At 39.8% G+C, this 16,170-nt stretch overlaps 1 protein-coding gene across 2 annotated transcripts in view; it reads left to right on the forward strand.

The window, feature by feature from the left end:
- The window catches only part of CHRM3 (cholinergic receptor muscarinic 3), a 567,088-nt gene that overhangs the window by 259,986 nt on the left and 290,932 nt on the right, over window positions 1–16,170 (forward strand). The window contains exon 3 of one of the 2 annotated variants that reach the window (XM_055589190.1): window positions 747–809. The exons of the other annotated variant lie outside the window; for it this stretch is intronic. The gene's annotated coding sequence lies outside the window, so the exon portion shown is untranslated. The remainder of the gene's footprint in view (window positions 1–746; window positions 810–16,170) is intronic. 2 annotated transcript variants of the gene reach the window in all.

The following is a 16,170-nucleotide window of genomic DNA, read 5'->3' on the forward strand; positions in this document are numbered from 1 at the left end:
GTTTCAGCTTCAGCAACAGTCCTCCCAGTGAATATTCAGGACTGATTTCCTTTAGGATGAACTGGTTGGATCTCCTTGCAGTACAAGGGACTCTCAAGAGTCTTTCCCAAAACCACAGTTCAAAAGCATCAATTCTAGATACCATGGTATCAATTCTAGATACTATGACAGATGGTATCTAGGCTTAATGGCAGTGATCATTTCATAATGTGTACAAATAGCGAATCACTGTTATACATCTGAAACTAATAGGATATTGTATGTCAATTATAGTTCAGTTTATAAAGATTTGGTTCTATCTCTGTGTTAGAATTTAGCTAGTCATAAGATAATAGTGTGTATATACTCCCAATAGTGTCTGGAAGAAGATAGTGGACTAGAACTTCTAAGTAGACAGTGCTGACTCATTTACTGAAAAGTAAGATACCATCACTAACACACAGAATAAGGGATAAGCAACTTCTTTTGTTTCCTTCTTACTTGATGCCTTTCTTTGTGTCTGGAGCTTTGGCAGGTATGAGAGGTGAAACTGTAGAAAGCCTTTCATCCAAAGTCAATAGGTAGGTTTCCTTTGTCAATAACAGGTTCCTTAACTCTCTGACCACCTGTGTCATGATATATGAAATCACTTTCTACAAAATTTTCTAATTTTCTTATATTTCTTCAAATCATTGTGTGTAATAGTTGACTTTCCCTTTTCCAGGATCCTGGCTTTGTGTAAGCTCCATTTTCTTATTCTCTTCTAGCACCTGTGTTCTAATTAGAGGCGGAATAAATGACATTCAGAACTTCCAGTAAGGTACTATAAGGTAAGATCCTTTCATGAGTTGAAATCTTTGCTTTAAAAGGGGCGCTTATGGCTTGATTTATGAGAAGAGATTAAGGAGGAATAGGAATTCTGTTTGGTGCTTTTTAATACAATTTATAATCATTACAGTATACATCTTAATGTAAATATACAGTCATGCTCAGTTCTGTGTATCTTAATAAAGATGCATTTTTTTTTTACTTATTTGCTCATAAGATTCAAAATTACAATGAAGGCATTTGTTGAAATATGAGATAAGTTGATTTTATTTCAAAAGCTTGTTTGTATCTTAACTAGTAACATAAGGGTTTTAAAAATGCCATTAGATTTCTTATTGCATGAGACAAATATTGAACTTCAACAAGGTTGTTAGGTCTTGTGATACTCAAATCTAAATGGATAATTAGCTGGTTCTAGCATTCATATCTGATCAAGATGCTGGACGTATTTCTATACTTTATTTAGTCTTCACAAATAGTGCCAGCAGGGTTAAGTATTATGATCCCCATTTTACAAATGAGGAAACTGATGCTTTGAGATGTTAAGAACTTTAGTGTCAAAGGCAAGGTTTGATCTTGGACATGTCAGATGCCCTTCCCTGTACTCTGCTACCTTAATGCTGGTCCTCACATTATGATGCCAGGAGCCTATACTATTGCTGTGGGATTATTAATACACTAATCCTTTGAATGTTCTTCAGTAACACAGACATTCCACTAAATTATCCATTTATAAAACAAAGTGAACCAAGGCTATTCCATACATAGAAAACAGAAAAATCTGGTTTGGGGGACTCAGGATGAATTGAAATTGCTTGTGAAAGCAGATAAAGGAAATACTAATTCCAAGTTTCTTCTTTGGCTTTTTGTTCTTTTAAAATAAAGGTTTAGGAGTAATGGTGCAAGTATGGCTACCAAAACTAAGCTTTTAAACTATAATCCTGATATAATATACTTTACATTCATTAGGCTCAGAAAAAAATACAGGTTAAAGATAAATTATATAATAAAATTCCTTTCCAAAGAAAGTCATGCAAGATATTGAATAAGGTACTGAGCTGAGTCGGAGGAAGGAGGTGCTGGTTAATGGAAAAGTCCCTGGGCTGGAAAATAGGAAATGGGAAATGCAGGTGACAGCAGCTTTTGAAGGCTTGAAAAAGCTATTTCACCTCTCTGGACCTTTGTTCTTTATTTGTAAATGAACAGTGTACTGGTACTCTCTTAATATAAAATAATAACGTGCCTTTTGGATGTCCATTGCTAATGCAGGGAAGTGGTATGTCTACTAAAGTCAACTTTTTTCTTTATGGCCATTGAACTAAAGAGTTATCAGCTATTTTCCTGTTCCTGTTCTTTATTTTAAATACATCATGAAACTCTGAATTTCTTTTTATTCTGTTACCACCCTGATTATCATTCAGTCTTGCTGGGACAACTGTGTAAGCTTCCTGATGGTCTCCTGGCTTCTATTGTTCCCACACCAAAATCCGTTCAATGTGCAAAACTAGTGTCCAGGGGAACCTGGATTAGAGCTTGTTATTCTGTGTTCTCACGCTTCTGCATGCTCAGTCACGTGGGACTCTTTGCAACCATAAGGACTGGGGTCCACCAGGCTCCTCTGCCCATGAGATTTCCCACACAAGAATACTGAAGTGGATTTCTATTTCCTTCTCCATGAGATCTAGACCCAGGGATTCAACCCTAGGCTCCTGCCTCATCTCCTGAATTGCAGGCGGATTCTTTACCGCCGAGCCACCATAAGAATCCAAATAACTATTCTCTCTCTGTAAATGAGCACTGTTCCAGCAACCCAAATTTAATTCCTTTTAAAAACTAGAAGTTTTATTTTTAAGGCACATTAAAATATTCCCATATGGAAAAAATACTTATTTGTGTAGCTTGAGGGATTTAGGAAAGACATGAAGAATTCTCATGTGTGTTTATGGTTTATTTTATGGCCTAAGCTCCTTGAGGGCAGGGATTCCCTAGTCTCTTCTTCACTGTGTGAACTACAGTGCCTCTAAAGATGCCTGTTCCATGCAAGAAATTTAGTAAATATTTATTGAATGAATGAATATAGAGTCAGAAAATGCCTTAGGTAAAATATCTCAAAACCAAAAAAAAAATAAGCAGTGCTTATAGATGTCCCCAAAAGGCTTATTGCTTTAGATGGCGGGTGGGGTGGGGAGAGAAAAGTAGAGGAAAAGATGAAAAAACAAATTCTGGGAAAGGGGACAGATAGCAATGAACATGAAAATAGCAGTATCGTTTGGAGGGACCACTTGTGGTATTTTCACTAGTGACATTTCCTTTTTTTTAAATAATTTTATTTATTTATATACTTTGGCCATGCTGGGTCTTCACTGCTGTGTGGGCTTTTCTCTAGTTTGGGTGAGTAGGGACTCCTCTCTAGTTGCGGTGCATGGGCTTCTCATTGCGGTGGCTTCTCTTGGAGCACAGGCTTTAGGGAGTTGCAGCACTTGGGCTTCCTAGTTGTGGCTCCCATGCTGAGCACAGGCTCAGTGATTGTGGCACATGGGCTTTGTTGCTCCATGGCATGTGGGATCTTCCCAGATTAGGGATCCAACCCGTATCTCCTGCATTGGCAGGTGGATTCTTTACTACTGAGCCCCCAGGGCAGCCCACTAGTGGCATTTCTTATCAGTTGTAATGGGTGAGAGAGCCCAGTCCTTTGGATCTTACATAGATTTATTAGTTAAGCCTGGCACATAGATGATTAGAAATCTTTGTTGAATGAAGACCCAACAGAATGAAATAATAAATTATCAAACTGCTAGAAGCAAAAGTTAGCCTTTTTTTTTTAATGGCCATGATAATATTCCCTTGATGCCAATAGTTAGTCCCTGTTAGTAACTGAAATTCCAAATACAGTGAGTATGAAAAATGTTCCATGAAACTGAATGCAGTTACTGTGCTAAGCTTCTCCCTTAGAGAGCTTCAGTTATCCCATCTTCCAGTCAGTTGTCACAGGGACAATCCAGGATGGCGCGCTATGCAAATGTGTTAAAATGCTGATGAGAAAACGGAAGCTCGAAAAATGTCTTATCTGTCAATTAAATGATGTAGCCTTGTGGTTAGATTACAGCAATTTGGGGGCTTTTTGTTTTCTGCTGATTGAGATTTGACAGCTGTTTATAAAATATTTACATTCTGATTTCATTCACATTGACAGTACTTTTGGATCTTTGGAAGATGATAATTGTATGTTAGGAAAGTGTTTTAAAAAGTTTGAAGCTGATCTGTTGAGGGGGAAAAATCTTTGAAAAATTTTACAAAGGAAGGAAATCCACTTTATAAAATGATAAACTTTTAATAAAAGTCAGAAATGATAGACATTTGGGACCCAGAGACACTGTATGTGATGGAAAGGAGTATCCTTCTCCACTCTGCCTGTTTTGGGTCCCTTTGCTTTTGTCTAGCTGAGTATACATGCTTCTCACCTTTTTTCACTTAATTATGCTGATGTGATATTTGTATGATAGGTACATGGGTAAATTGGTTAGGATTTGAGGACATCCGTATGGACTTTTTTGAAAAAAAATTCAATACATATACTTGGTATTAAGTGATGAGAAATTAATGAAACAGAAACAAACTCAAGGACATAGAGAACATACTTACGGGTGCCAAGGTCAATGGGGGAGGGATGGAATGGGAATTTGGGGTTAACGGATGCAAACTATTATATAAAGAATAGATAAACAATAAGGTCCTACTATATACCACAGGGAACTATATTCAGAATCCTGTGATAAACCATAGTAGAAAAGAATGTGAAAAAGAATGTATATATATGTATAACTGAATCACTTTGCTATACAGCAGAAATTAACATCTTATAAATCAACTATATTTCAGAAAAATAAATTTTAAAGAGAAGAATAAAAAATAAAAAGTTTGGAAATAAGAGTAAGTATTGAATTTCCAAATGAATATTGTCAAACATTTTACTGAAAACCATAAATTCACAAGTAACTTTTCCTTACAAGATACTATGTTAGACATGATGACTTGTATTTATAATTTTAAATCAGTTGTCTCTCCAAAGTCTTGATAGTTACTATTTGTGGGATGTTTGGTAAGAAAAATGAGATGATAAAAAGTCTAAAACTGATTTTCATAGCCATTCAGAAGGTTCCTTGGATTGAAATTACACCTAAGGAATATGACAGCCATTACATTCTTTCACTGAAAACTGTAATGTTGAAATTTCTTAGGATAAGGCATATGATTCTGGAATCCAACCTAACATTTCATATCCAATATTTAAAATTTTTGTAGAAATCATATATGCTTTAATAGCCTCACCCTGCCCATTGCTTGGACCCCACTAGAAGGGTATATCAGGTATAAATGAACAGAAGTAGCCTCAACCCTGTCTAAGGGACCAGGAGCTAAAGTATAATTGGATGCCCTGGATCCAACCACCCCCCACCCCTCCCCGCAACCCCTGACTCTGCTGCTCCTACAGTGCCTTACATGAATATTCAGCCTGGAAGAGCCCTACCCACCCACTCCCACTGTGTCACAGTGGTTCCTTGACCACCTGCTCGGTCCTGGATGCAGGGGAGGATGTATCTGGTGAAGACCCACTGTGTACCCTAGAAGTGAGTAGTTTTGGGCCTTTGGACAAAGGATTCTGGGGACCTGAGTATATGAAGTCTGCTCAAAAAGGAAGCCAGTTTGCCCTGGCCATGTCCCTTAAAAATTGTGATGTCGAGAGAAAAGCCAGAATGGCTCCTCTGACTCAGTGCTTCTCAAGCACAAATGTGTGTGCAATCTCCTGTTCAAATACAGATTTTGGTTCATAAGGGCTAAGGTGAACTTACCCTTCTGCATGTCGGCTACATACCCAGCTGCTGCTGTTACTGACTGCACTCTGAGAAGCAAGACTGTAATGCACAAGCCCAGGGGTCCCTGCCTGAATCTCAGGGTGGGTACTGAACACAAGTACCAGCTTTAGGTGAAGACAAAGATGTGGGCCTGCTGTGGAGAGCTGTCCTCACCGGAGACCCCCAGCCTGGATCCACTCCTGGTACGCCTCCCTATTCTGTACCAGGTCCCTTGGCAACCTGTCCTTCCAATTCCTTCATCCATTCACAGCCCCTGGTCCCTGCAAGCCAACAGCTCACTCTTTGGCTAGACACTCAGTTCGATGTTTGGGTGGCAGAAGCTACCCCAGCTGTGCTTAGGGCATCTCAGAGGAGCAGCAGGTACTGGGGGTCCCCAATATCCTTGCAGCCTTGAGACTTGAGGCTCATTATCAGACTCTTGAGGACTGGGGCCCCCTACTCAGGGCCTGCTAGCCACATGGGGGTCTCAGGGCTTCAGTGTGGATCTTATACACCAGGGTACTACTGCCCAACACATGGAATGCTCCACAGTTAGGTTTAAAAAGGCACTTTAAGTGAAGGTAGAGACACTGATGTATAGAACAGTCTTATGGACTCTGTGAGAGAGAGAGAGGGTGGGAAGATTTGGGAGAATGGCATTGAAACATGTAAAATATCATGTATGAAACGAGTTGCCAGTCCAGGTTCGATGCACGATACTGGATGCTTGGGGCTGGTGCACTGGGACGACCCAGAGGGATGGAATGGGGAGGGAGGAGGGAGGAGGGTTCAGGATGGGGAACACATGTATACCTGTGGCGGATTCATTTTGATATTTGGCAAAACTAATACAATTATGTAAAGTTTAAAAATAAAATTAAATTAAAAAAAAAGAAAATCTAATAGTTCTCTAGCAAGATTTTAATATATTACATGGGAATAGATGAAAAAGCAATTTCATTTTCAGAAATGACCCCAAAAGAAAACAGTCTCCTTTTCTTAAACAAACAAAAATACTTAAATCCTCAGTGGAACATTTGAACTAAAAGAAATAGAAAATCCAAATCAGGAGCAAAATAAAGCAGAAAATCACAGATAATATTTTTAAATAGAAAGAGCATTTGTGTGTTATGCTATATGCAAAAGAAATAAAAAGCAAAAAAAAATCAAAGTAAATTGATCAAATGATCAAAAATATATCACAAAGTAGTATTTAAGACACAGAACATAAAATTCACAGAAAGAGTATCAGAATATAGACCTAAAAATAAAATAAATCTTATGGGATAATTATAAAAATTGTAACAAAAGAGTAGTTATAGAAAACTAGGAGTGATCAGGTAAAGTAATAGAGATGATTTGTAAAAATCGAAATTTGAAGTTAGTAGTTTATACTTTTTAAAGAAAGAGTGTTTTAGACACTGTTCCATAACATGGCTAGTTTAAATTACATTTGGAGAGAAATGAGGAAACTCATAGGCTTACAGTGAAAATTGTAGAAAGTAATGTGAAAATGAGAAGCTCAATCTTCACATCAAACAACATGCAGCATGCATGCAAGTATAAGAAGAGATAAATTCAAAGCACATATAAAAATGCTTTGGGAAAAAAAACAGATCTCATAATGTGATAAAAGGCAAAAGCTGTGGACATGCTATATTTACATTCCAGCATATCCTAGGGGAGAAAAAAGAAAATTCAATTTACACAGTTTCTTATTATTCTAAGATTGCGAACTCGGTCCTGTTTTCCTTTCAGCAGAATACTTATTCAATTCCTGCTGTATGTTCCTGAGATGAAATTTTAGATCATCTGTACTAATACTTTAATACACAGCTTCTCTCATGAAGAGCTTGCAGTCCAGTTTTGATGACAAGCTACATGCATTTTTTTAGTGAGTGTTATGGTGATGGACAGGGAGGCCTGGCGTGCTGCGATTCACGGGGTCGCAAAGAGTCGGACATGACTGAGCGACTGAACTGAACTGAACTGAGCATGTAAGGCCAGATTTAAGTAATGAGACCAAGTAGTTTAAATACCAGATTATGACTCCATAGTTGGCATGGGCTATATCTTTAGCCTGTTGACATTCTTGATTCTTTTTTACCGTGTATCACTTTTTTACGGTGATACAATGTTTATGATGTGGAATGATGACATTCCAAGGTGGAAGAAAATGTACCATTTTTATATGGCTTCAAGGGCATAGAGACCCTTCTACAAGAAGAGGGTGATATGAGACAAAAAAGGAAACTGTCAGCAAGAGCAAAGAATAGATTCAAAAAACAGCAGGAGGACTTTCCTGGCAGTCCAGTGGTAAAGACTTCTTCAAACGCAAGGGGTGTGGGTTCAGTTCCTCTTCAGGGAACTAAGATCCCACATGCTTCATGGGCAAAAAAACAAAACATAAAATAGAAGCAGTATTGTAACAAATTCAATAAAGACTGTAAAAATGGTCCACATCAAAAAAATTTAAAAAGACAGCATGAAGTCTGGACCTTACTCCTTCCCTATATCAGTTTTATGTTGACTGTCTCTTGGGTCTTCATACTTTTTCATGAAGATTTGAAATTCTTTGGAAGATTTGTCTTTCATATGTAAATGGAAAATGGGTTCAAGTCGCAAAGGGAAAAGAAACAGCACCCCTGCCTAAGTTTTCCTTTGATTTTTATGGCTTCCTCCTTCTCTGTCTCTCACCTTCTTTGACCATGTTCTTTCTTTCCATTTCCTTATGTGTCTAGCACTCCTCAAAGAGCTGCAGTTTGGCCTCTGATTCCACCACTTCACTGGCACTGCAGTTGCCAAAATGAGCAGAGATCCTCTGGCTGATAAACCCCAAGAACTTTTGAGCCTTAACTCTCTTGACTTCTCTGCCAATTTTATTCCCCACTGACCTTTTTGAAATTCTCTCTTTCCTTGCTTTCCAAGGAATTTCAGTCTGATTAAATCTCCTGGTACCCCTTTTCCCTCCTTGTCTTTCTCTCTTTCTCCCTCCCTCCTTTCCTTCCTTCCTTTCTTTCTTTCTTTCTTTTTTTTTCCCCTTCTGTCTGTTGTTTAAGTACAAACCCCCTTCCCTGCCTCCACCAAAATTCTATTCGGAGTTCTTTTCTTTCTAATTCACTTAATTTCCAGGATTAAGATATGGTCTTCAGCCCAGTGACTCAGATCTCTTCTGCCTCGAGCCTACACATCTTTTCCCTAGTCCGCATCTGTGCATCCAACTGGACCACTCTGTGGGCTTTCACCCTTGACCCCGGTCAGGATGGCGGAACCTAACTCCTCTGCTTCTCTTGCCCCATTCCACTTCTCCACGCCTCTGTCCAAGCCTTCTGTGCATTATGCAGGATCTACCCAGACACTAAATGCATCCGTCTCCCTTTCTGAAATGAAAATCTCATTATAATTCAAATTGAGCCACTTCCTTGCTGTCTGACCTTCAGCATCACTTAACTTCTGTGTCTCTCAGTTTTCTTATTTGTATAATGGAAAAAATAATAGCATCTGCCTCACAGGAGTGTTGTGAAAATAATAAATGGCACATTGTAAGTTCTCAGTAAATAATAACTATTTGATTGTTTGACATGAGCAGACTCCTCACTGACTTAAAGGGAGAAAACCCCTAGATTTCTTAGCATGTGATGTGTTTTGTTGCTTAATTTTTAAGCTTTATTTCTTATCAATTCCTCCCCTCTTCTGAGCTCACTTGTGTCTCCTCCCTTTACTGGATCATGACTTATACATGATAATTTCCACTGACCTTCAGAGTGTGTGGGGAAGACCTCTTCTTGGCCTCTTCTCCCCAAGTCTAAATTAGTTTTTCCTCCATGAGAGGAAAACCACTCTTCTCCTAGAGAGCCAGGATCTTAGAGGTTGTTCATTCTGTGTGGCCATTGTGTGTGCATCTTTAAATTACCAGCTTCTTTGTGGTAGAGGATGCGCCATTTATGTGGAAGTGGTATTGAGAGACCTTCTAACCCTAGGGTGTGGACTACAAAAGAATAAAGAGTAGGATGCATCAATTGTACACCTAGTATTGGCCCTGAATAGAGCCAGCCCTCTCCCCTCTAACATTTAAGCCTGAGATAACAGAAAAGGGGCAAATATGAACAGGAGAAAGCAAAAGGCAACCTGGTGCTATCAAGGTAGAGCAAAAACCAAGGTGTGAGGAGGAACATGGAAGCCAGTTAGTAGACTATTCACAATAGATGAGACCTTTCGTGAACCATGGTGGAGGGGCCAACACGGGGGCGGCTGGCAAAAGAGGAGAGTTCATACTAACCTGCTGATAAATTTGTATAAAATCTTCCGGGGCAAGATTTCAGTGTCAAGCATGAGGAAAGGATAATACTGATACATAAATTTGTGATATATAGAGAATTGAGCTATAGAATTGGCATATATGCACAGTTTTCTTTTTATTGGAATATTTTCCTTTACAATATTGTGTTTCTGCTGTACAGCAAAGTGAATCAACCATATGCATACCTACATCTCCTCTTTTTGATTAAGTCACCACAGAGCATTGAGTAGAGTTCTGTGTTATAGGGTAGGCTCTCCTTAGTTTTCTATTTTATACATAGTATCAATATACACAGTCTTATTGAGTCATAGTATCTTTTGGTTTAAGGTGTGTTTGTGTGTGTGTGTGTGTGTGTGTGTGTGTGGTGCCCTATATGAAAGCATGCTGTATATACATTTTAATGTATTTTGATAATAAGAGTAGCACAATGTTTATTATATAAATATTAGGAGTCAGAGAAACATAAGTCTGATATGAAATGGGGTTAAAAACGGAGTTGAAGGTGAGGAAGTGGAGGTAGATGGTATAGCAGACTTTGTAGGCAAGCTTGACTGTAAAAGGAAGAATTGTGTGGTAGTGATTGTCATCCAGAGAGAGGAGGGCAGGTCCTGAAACCAAATGAGGACTTTCTAAATATGAGAGATTTTATAGCCCACTTATGAAATGATGCAAATAATTGAGGAAGGAAGGAAGGATAAACTGACAGTGGATGGGAAAGGTGGGGACACTTCAGGAGTAAAGACCTTGTGTGAATGAGAAAAGTGAACTGAGCTGGCCCTGGGTAGATGCATGAGCACAGATGCCAGTGAGTATACAGATGATGATGGTCAGAAAAGGAAGCAATCCTCAAATCATTATTACTTTTCTGTGTGCCCTTGAGTTCAGATAAATTCCAGATTTAAGCCTGTCCTTTAGGTTGAGAAGGATGGCTCTGAAGAAAGTAAGCCATGTGCACAGTGACCAACTTTAGGGGCTTTATTTTCAGACAGATTTTTGTGTTCTGGATCTGAAACTTTCTATCAGCTCTGGGACCCCCATAGGGTTAGCTGATGGTGGGTAAGAGCACAGGCTCCAGACTGCACTCCAATGCTGGGACCCAGGCTCCATCACTAACTGGCTACATCAACTTGGATCAGGCACTTGGCCCTTTCTACCCGAGTGCTTCTTGTGCAACATGGCGATTAAAGATGACCCTACTCATAGGCAGGATAAGGAATAACTGAGACACTGTAAATTGTGTAGAATATATATATTTTTGCCTACACAATGTTGGTTATTGTTTCACTCTCTACACTTTCCTTTCCATCTGTAATATGGGATTGTTGTGAGAATAGAAAAGATGTGCCATACAAGGTCTCAGTGTTACAGCAAGCGAGTATAAGAGAAAAAAGAAATGTGAGTGAAGATCAGGATACCAGAGATTTGTTGTTCACTCAGTCCATCCAACTCCTTGCAACCCCATGGACTGCATCACGCCAGGCTTCCCTATCCTTCACCACCTCCCAGAGCTTGTTAAAACTCATTTCGATCAAGTCAGTAATGCCATCCAACCATTTAGCCCTCTGTTGTCCCCTTCTCCTTCTGTCTTCAATCTTTCCCAGCATCAGGGCCTTTTCTTGGGAGTCACCTCTTTGCATCAGGTGGCCAAAGTATTGGAGCTTCAGCATCAGTCCTTCCAATAAGTAATCAGGGTTGATTTGCTTTAGGATTGACTGATTTGATCTCCTTGCAGTCCAAGGGACTCTCAAGAGTCTTCTCCAACACTCCACTTCAAAAGCATCAATTCTTCAGTGCTCAGCTTTCTTTATAGTCCAAGTCTTACATCCATACATGTCCACTGGAAAAACCATAGCTTTGACTAGACAGATCTTTGTTGGCAAAGTAATGTCTCTGCTTTCTAATCTACTGTCTAGGTTTGTCATAGCTTTTCTTCCAAGGGACAAACATCTTTTAATTTCATGGCTTCAGTCACTATCTGCAGTGATTTTGGAGCCCAAAATGATAAAGTCTGTCACTGTTTCCATTATTTCCCCATTTATTTGCCCTGAAGTGATGGGACTGGATGCCATGATCTTCATTTTTGGAATGCTGACTTCTAAACCAGCTTTTTCACTCTCCTCTTTCACCTTCATTAAGAGGCTCCTTAGTTCCACTTCGCTTTCTACCATAAGATTGGTGTCATCTGCATATCTGCTGCTGTTGCTGCTAAGTCACTTCAGTCGTGTCTGACTCTGTGTGACCCCATAGACAGCAGCCCACCAGGCTCCCCCATCCCTGGGATTCTCCAGGCAAGAACACTGGAGTGGGTTGCCGTTTCCTTCTCCAGTGCATGAAGGTGAAAAGTGAAAATGAAATCGCTCAGTTGTGTCAGACTCTTCGTGACCCCACTGACTGCAGCCTACCAGGCTCCTCTGTCCATGGGATTTTCCAAGCAAGAGTACTGGAGTGGGGTGCCATTGCCTTCTCCACTGCATATCTGAGGTTATTGATATTTCTACTGGCAATCTTGATTCTAGCTTGCACTTCATCTAGTCTGGCATTTCACATGATGTATTCTGAATATAAGTTAAGTAAACCGGGTGACAATATACAACCTTGACAGATTTCTTTCCCAATTTGGAACCAGTCCATTTTCCATGTCCAGTTCAGTTGCATCTTGACCTGCATACAGGTTTTCCAGGAGGCAGGTAAGGTGATCTGCCGGGAGCCAGCATGGGAGTTCCCACCCATGACAAAGGTCATGCGGAGAGGCCTGACATGCAAAGGCGACTGAGTCAGGACTCAAGGGACCCCCTGGAACTGCTTGAGCATCTACTCCAAAACCAGAATCTGTCTGTTTTACTATTTTACGACTTTCACCAACTCCTCTGACATTAACGCGGGGCTATCCCCGATCACCTTTCTCTGAAAGAAATCATCTTAGAGCTCTAGTTAATTAGCCTCCTGGGCCTAATAGGAGTGTTTCAATCCAGACCCCTCAGATGGGTCTCTAACTTGCCTGACAGGTTTACCCCAACTCCTACAGCTACGCATACGATTGTTTACAGCCTCCCAACCACGAGAGGCACGGGAAGCTTAAGATATTCAAATGGTATGGGGAGTTAGAGATTGTTAGAATAGAACTAGTAGATTTCATTGTTGAACCAATGCTTGCTCCCAAGTTTCCACATCCCCTGTATTGTGTCCTTGGGAGTATATTAATTAATATAGTTGGTATATAGAAAAAAATAAGTAGTGGCCTTGGTGCTAACAACTTTAGACCCTTAAGGTAATAAATTCTTTCCTTGTTGTAAGCCCACTGCACCTTTGCCCTATAGGAATGCAACTTTAACACTTTCAAAGGATGGCGCCAAACTGTAAAATAATTACTCTTAGAAAAAACAAGTTTTCTGGTTAACTAACCTTTATCAGAACAAAGAGTCATAAAATGTTAATAGGCCTTCTGGCCAGAAGATGATGTAAATCACCTAAAGCATTTATTTGTATACATTAAGTTTGCAGAAAAGAAAGCCTGGTCTCGATAAGGATCAAAGACTGCTGACTTTGCATGATTTTATACCCCCCTATTATCCTCTATGCACAACTTAAGGTATATAAGCTTCCTTTGAAAATAAAGCTACAGGCCTTGCTCATCAGACTTGGTCTCCCCGAGTCGTTCTTGCTTCCTTTTCTCTCCTTTTCTTCTCTATTCTTCCTTCAGGATGACTGATTTGGAGCGTGGGGGCTCTCTGAGACCACTTACTTGCCTGGGCTTCTAAGACCCACTCGAGAAGGTGCCTAAGGTGAGGCATCTTCAGTGATTCGAGAGGGCGCCTGCGACCTCCATGGTCAGAGCAAGTTCGGTGTCACGAACTTTATTAGTTTCCCACGTAAACCAGTCAGGTCAAGCCTCTGTCTCTTTCTCCTTTTATCAATCCTTTCAATCACCAAAGCAGTCCTCCTGAGGATATCCCTGGATCTAACCAGGGCTGGACCCTAGGAGTGATCTGGTACTCTCATGTCTTTAAGAATTTTCCACAGTTTGTTGTGATCCACACAACCAAAGGCTTTAGTGTAGTCAATGAAAAAAAAGTAGATGTTTTCCTGGAATTCTCTTGCTTTTTCTATGATCTAGCGGATGTTGGCAATTTGATCTCTGGTTCCTCTCCTTTCTCTAAATCCAGGTTGTACATCTGGAAGTTCTTGGCTCATGTACTGTTGAAGCCTGACTTGGAGAATTTTGAGCATTACTTTGCTAGCATGTGATATGACTGCAATTGTGCAGTAGTTTGAACATTCTTTGGCATTGCCTTTCTTTGGGATTGGAATGGAAACTGACCTTGTCCAGTCCTGTGGCCACTGCTGAGTTTTCCAAATTTGCTGGCATATTGAGTGCAGAACTTTCACAGCATCTGCTTTTAGGATTTGAAATAATTCAAATGGAATTTCATCACCTCCATTAGTTTTGTTCGTAGTGATGCTTCCTAAGGCCCACTTGACTTCGCACTGTAGGATTTCTGGCTCTAAGTGAGTGATCATACCATTGTGGGTAATCTGGGTGATGAAGATCTTTTTTGTATAGTTCTGTGTATTATTGCCACCTCTTCTTATTATCTTCTGCTTCTGTTAGGTCCATACCACTTCTGTCCTTTATTGAGCCCATCTTTGCATGAAATGTTCCCTTGGTATCTCTAATTTTCTTGAAGAGATGTCCAGTCTTTCCCATTCTGTTGTTTTCCTCTATTTCTTTGCATTATTCCCTTAGAAAGGTTTTCTCATATCTCCTTGCTATTGTTTGGAACTCTACATTCAGATGGGTATATCTTTCTTTTTCTCATTTGCCTTTTGCTTCTCTTCTTTTCTCAGCTATTTGTAAGGCCTCCTTGAACAACCATTTTACCTTTTTGCTGTTCTTTTTCTTGGGGAAGGTTTTGATCACTACCTCATGTACAATGTTATGAACCTCCATCCATAGTTCATCAGGCACTCTGTCTATCAGATCTAATCCCTTGAATCTATTTGTCACTTCCACTGTATAATCATAAGGGATTTGATTTAGGTCACACCTTATTGGCCTTGTGTTTTTCTGTACTTTCTTCAATTTAAGTCTGGATTTTGCAATAAGGAGTTCACCATCTGAGCCACAGTCAGCCGCTGGTCTTGTTTTTGCTGACTACATAGAACTTCTGTATCTTCACCTGCAAAGAATATGATCAGTCTGGTTTCAGTATTGATCATCTGGTTATGTCCATGTGTAGAGTCTTCTTTTGTGTCGTTGGAAGAGGGTGTTTGCTATGACCAGTGGGTTCTCTTGGCAAAACTTTGTTATTCTTTGCCCTGCTTCATTTGTACTCCAAGGCCAAATTTTCCTGTTATTGCATGTATCTCTTGATGTCCTACTTTTGCATTCTATCCCCTGTGATGAAAAGGACATAATTTTTTGATGTTATTTCTAAAAGGTCTTGTAGGTCTTCATGGATCCATTCAGCTTCAGGTTCTTCAGCATTAGTAGTTGCAGCATAGACTTGGATTACTGGTATTGAATGATTTGCCTTGGAAAGGAACGGAGATCATTATGTTGTTTTTGAGATTTCACCCAAGGACTGGGAAATGTAATGCACTCCAGTACTCTTGCCTAGAGAATTCCATGGACAGAGGAGCCGGGCAAGCTACAGTCCAAAGGATCACAAAGAGTCAGACACGACTGTGTGACTAGCTTTCACTTTTACAGCATTTCTGACTCTCTTGTTGATTATGAGGGCCACTCCTTTTCTTCTAAGGGATCTTTGTTGCCCACAATAGTAGGTCATGTAGTGGTCATGTGAATTAAATTCACCCATTCCAGTCCCTTTTAGTTCACTGATTCCTAAAATGTTGATGTTCCCTCTTGCCTTCTCCTATTTGACCACTTCCAATTTACCTTGATTCATGGACCTAATGTTCCAGGTTCCTATGCACTATTGTCCTTTATAGCATTGGACTTTACTTCCACCACCAGACACATCCACAACTGAAAATTTTCAGAGATAGGGAATTTTCAAATGAAGATTGGGAGAGAGAAATAGACTCGTGATTTGAAGGCAGTTTTTAGGACTTACTTTGTAACAGAATGGAACCCAATTAAAGGCTGATTACTGGCCAGGGCCAGCCTTTCCATTGAGGCTGATAAGTTTAATAAAAAGTGATTCATTTTCACTTCACTAAAGGTGAGGGGAGATTGTGTGTGTGCAT

The sequence above is a fragment of the Bubalus kerabau genome, chromosome 1, assembly GCF_029407905.1.
Source record: "Bubalus kerabau isolate K-KA32 ecotype Philippines breed swamp buffalo chromosome 1, PCC_UOA_SB_1v2, whole genome shotgun sequence".
NCBI classification, from domain to species: Eukaryota; Metazoa; Chordata; class Mammalia; order Artiodactyla; family Bovidae; genus Bubalus; species Bubalus kerabau.